The sequence below is a fragment of the Phascolarctos cinereus genome, unplaced genomic scaffold, assembly GCF_003287225.1.
Source record: "Phascolarctos cinereus isolate Bilbo 61053 unplaced genomic scaffold, phaCin_HiC Scaffold_9;HRSCAF=440, whole genome shotgun sequence".
NCBI classification, from domain to species: domain Eukaryota; kingdom Metazoa; phylum Chordata; class Mammalia; order Diprotodontia; family Phascolarctidae; genus Phascolarctos; species Phascolarctos cinereus.
This window is the reverse complement of record NW_027556402.1, coordinates 78,217,394-78,222,226: the sequence shown is the minus strand read 5'-3', so window position 1 is coordinate 78,222,226 and position 4,833 is coordinate 78,217,394. Positions and strand designations below refer to the sequence as shown.

Sequence of the window (4,833 nt, the reverse complement as noted above, 5' to 3'; positions counted from 1 at the left end):
TGCAGAGGATACAGCACAGGCCCTGAAGTCAGGAGGACCTGAGTTCAAATCCAGCCTCAGACCAAACACTTGACACTTACTAGCTGTGTGACCCTGGGCAAGTTGCTTAACCCTAATTGGCTAAAAAAAAATTAATTAATCAAATCTCCTTCACCAAACATGTCCCTCCTAAACCTTCATGATCTTTTCCTTCCAGGTGAGAGGAAACTTACATTGTACTTGCATATCACAATACCTGAAATTCCACTCATCTAAGCTCTGGAAAATAACTCTTTGAAGAGCACACAAAGAGTTTGTATCCCCAGAGCATGATTTCTAACTCTTTAGCAATTTTCTTTTTCTAATACTATTTGATTTTTCCCTAAATTACATGTCAAGAAAAAATTTTTAGCATTTTGTTTTACAAGATTTTGAGTTCCAAATTTCTGTGCCTCCTTCCCCTCCCTTCTTCTAAAAATGCTACTTAGTTTGATATAATCTATACTCCTGCTATCATGTAAAAAAAATCCATATTAGTTACAGTTGTGAAAGAAAAAACATATAAATGTCAAAGAATACAGTAAGTGGGAAAAATATGGTTTGATCTACATTCAGAGTCCATCTTCTCTTTATCTGGATATGGATAGCATTTTCCTTTGTGAAGACTTTGTGCTTGTGTTGCATCATTGTGTTGCTGAGAAAAGCTGTCATTTATTGTTGATCATTATTAGATGTCACTGATATTGTGTACAATGCTTTTCCTGGTTTTGCTCATTTCACTTTGCATCAGTTCCTACAAGTCTGTCCAGGATTTTCTGAAATCCCCCTGCTTATCATTTCTTATAGCACAATAGTATTCCATTACGTTCATTTACTACAACTTGTTTAGCCATTGCCCAAGGGAATGAACAGGGCTGCTATAAATATTTTTCTGCATGTAGGTCCCTTTCCTTGTTTCAATGACCTCTTTGGGATTCAGACTTAGAAGTGGTACTGCTGGACCAAAGGGTATACATTTTGGCAGCCCCTTGGGCATAGTTCCAAATGGCTCTCCAGAATGGTTGGATCAGTTCTCAACTCCACCAACAGTGTCCCAATTTTTCTCACATCCGCTCCCACATTTATCATTTTCCTTTTTTTTTTTGTCATATTACTCAATCTGATAAGTGGGAGATAGTACCTCAGAGTTGTTTTGATTTGCATTTACATAATCAAAAGTGATTTGGAGCATTTGTTCATATGCCTATAGATAGCTTTGATTTCTTCATCTGAAAACTGTCCATTTGTATCCTTTGACTATTTATCAATTGGAAAATGGCTTGTATTCTCATAAATTTGATTCAGTTCTCTATACATTTGAGAAATGAGGCCTTTATCAGAGACACTTGCTATAAAGATTGTTTCCTAGCTTTCTGCTTTCCTTCTAATCTTAGTTGCATTGGTTTTGTTTGTACACAAGCTTTTCAATTTAATATGATCAAAATTATGTATTTTCAATTTTGTAATTCTCTTTATCTCTTTTTGGTCATCAATTCTTCCCCTCCCCATAGATTTGACAGGTAGACTATTCCTTGCTCTTCTAAATTTCTTATGGTGTCCCTTATTATATCTAAATCATACACCCATTTTGACCTTATCTTGGAATATATTGTGTGAGATGTTGGTGTACCTACTTTGTTCCCAACAAGTTTTGTCAAATGGTGAGTTCTTATCTCAAAGGCTGGATGTTTGAGTTTATCAAACACAAGATTGCTATGGTCATTTACTACTGTGTCTTATGTACCTAATCTATTTCACTGATGCACCACTCTATTTCTTAGCCAGTATGAGATAGTTTTGATAATATAGTTTTATTTCCTCATTTCTTTTAATGAAGTCTATTTTTGCTTTTACTCTAGTTTTCATCAGGATTGCTATTTTTTTAAATTTATTTACCTACTTATTAATAATTAATTAATTATTTTTTTGCTTCAGCTGAAGCATAGTAGATTCTGCTCTAGATCCTTACCTTTACTCTGTGTGCATTCCTCTGCTTCAAATGTGTTTCTTGTAAACAATATATTGTAGGATTCTGGTTTTTGATTGACTCTGCTATCCACTTTCATTTCATAGGAAAATTCATTCCATTTATATTTACAGTTATAATTACTAACGTGTATTTCCCACTATCTTGTTCTTCCTATTCCTCCTATTTGTCCTCTCAATTTCTAATTCTTTTCCACCAAAAAAAAAATGCTGCTATTAATATTTTTGTACATGTGGGTCCTTTTTTTTTTATTAGCTCTTTGATATGTAGAACTAGTGGCGGTATTTCTGGATAAAATGGTACAGTCTTTTGGTCATAGTTCCAAATTGCTCCCCAGAATGATTAGATGAGTTCAGAATTCCACCAACAATGCATTAGTGTACCAATTTTCCCACGTCTTCTCCAAAACTTATCATTTCCTTTGCTGTCATATTAGCCAATCTAAGAGTTGTGAGGTGGTACCTCAGAGTTCTTTTAATTTGCATTTCTCTAATCAATAGTAATTTAGATCACTTTTCCATATGATTGTAGATAGCTTTAATTTCTTCCTCTGCAAACTTTCTGTTCTTATTCTTTGACCATTTATCAGTTGGAGAATGACTTGTATTATTATACATTTTATTCAGATCTCTATATATTTTAGAAATTAGGGATGGAAGAGGGAGCACTAAACCTACTGCTGGGGCTTCTGGCCAAGTCCCTGGGGAGCCTGGACACTGACCCAGATGCAGCTGGGATTGAGGAAGTAGCCTGGATAGGATGCGGGACTGAGGGCCTCCTTGCAGACTCTGAGGACTCCATGATGACAGAAGGTAGGTTTTAGTAGAAGAAAATTGAAATTACTGTTTCAGAAGCAGAAAAAAAGACTGGAAGAAATGCCATGAACATGTAAGAAACTTACACAACTTACCTCATTGAGACAAGATCAGTTGAACTAAGTGATGGCCAGAATATTATTACAAATTTTCTTTGGAGACAGTATAGCGAATTTGAATTGGGAAACTATTTGCTAGTTTACTATTCACATTTTGTTGTCCTACCTCTGCCTGAAAAGAGAGCAGAATTCATTTGGCATAAACTTTTTGCAGACAACATGGATCCTGATTTTGTGGAAAGATGAATAATTGGTTTGGAAAACTTTCTTTTAAGAGTGGCTTCACATTCTGTCCTTTCTGAAGCCAAATCTTCTATTTGCTTTTAACACAGAAGAATAACTGGAAGGAGACAGTGAATGAAACGGTATTCCAGCTAAAGGCAGATTCCAGCTTAAAAGCTCTTAATGCAACATTCACAGTGAAAAACCCAGACAAGTGATTTACTGAGCTAAAACACCATGGTGATGGGCTGCAATCTGTCATCTCACACCTTCTTTGAGTCAGAGCCAGAGTGGCAGACTGACTCTATGGTCTCTATAAAGTTCATGGAAATTATGGCAGAATTTTCAGTGAATGGAGTGCCATAGAAAAAGAAATGGGAGGTAGACTACAGAGTGCAAGACATCATATGGATGTATATGCAGCTTCTATCGATGATATTTTAGAAGAGGAGCATTCCTCAGATCAGCTGAACCTTTTCTATGAAGAAGCATTAAGAGAAGTTTGTAGGAAACATGAGCTAATGCAGTATGACTTGGAGATAGCTGTTCAGGATCTTATGTCCAAAGAGCAACAGTGTGAAGTGCTCAAAAAAGAGACTGTGAGGACATTCTCCCAGAAAGGAATGACTAGTAAGCTGTTTGGTCAAGAAACTTCAGAGCGAAGAGAAGCCAGAATAAAGGTGCTAGAGAAACAAATGAATGAAGGAGAAGAACAACTGAAGTCTAAAAATCTGGAAGGCAGAGAATTTGTGAAAGCTGCCTTGGCAGATATTGAATGCTTCAAAGAGTAAAAGAACATGATTTAAAGGAGGATCTCATAAGCTATGCAGTTATGCAAATTAGTATGTGCAAAAAGGGAATTCAAGTGTGGACCAATACTAAGGAATGCTTCAGCAAGATGCAATCCTATAGAAATGAATTCCTCTTCAATCAAGTGCCCCAGAACTGAAGCACAAGTATGTAATGGAGGGTATACCTGGTATGCATAAAAATTTACAATTTAATCATTGTAAATACAATGTTCTTTATGCTGATTGTAGTTGCTAGATAGCATATAGATAGTTTTTACTTAAGGTTGTATTCTTGTGGTTTACCCAGAAAAGATGGCCAAGCGGGAACTCATCAGAGTGCTGTGGGGGTGATTTTTACTTGTCTTATATTTGAGCTATTTGCTTTGACAAAAGCTCAGCAGAAACTTAGTGTGAAATCTAAGCTATTCCACCCATACCTCCTCAACACCCTTGTGAGAAATATATGCATACCTTGAACTTTGTGCTTCACCAAAATTTTAATATTGGACAAAAATTTTATACTGCCAACAAAGAAGACAACTCTTTAAATGAGTAGTGGAGTCCATTGGCTTGGATTAGTTGAAAGCCTTTTAATTGAATATGTAAAATATAATAAGGAAGTTTCCAAATCATTTTTTCAAACCTGAGTGATGAGCCTAAGTTAACTTGGCTTAGCTCTTGACACATGCTGTTTCAGGGTACAAGATGTAACATTTTAAGTGTTTAAGATCTATATGTCACAACAATATATATAGTATCTTCATTATTAACATTCTTCTTCTACACTGCTTGGCTGTAATTTTGTAAAGAAAAAGTGAATGAATTATATTGAGTTTTTTTGTTTGGTTTTCATGATACAGTATGTTCAAAAGCCAGGCATCTTTATTTTTTTCCTAGCTTTGTAGGATCTTAAATGTGTACTTGCTATTCCTAATTATATA

The 4,833-nt window shown here is 35.5% G+C and overlaps 1 pseudogene; it reads left to right on the top strand.

Annotated features, from left to right (window-relative positions):
• Positions 1-2,657: 2,657 nt before the first annotated feature.
• Positions 2,658-4,050, top strand: LOC110216031 (sorting nexin-4 pseudogene; annotated as a pseudogene).
• The last annotated feature ends 783 nt before the right edge of the window (positions 4,051-4,833 follow it).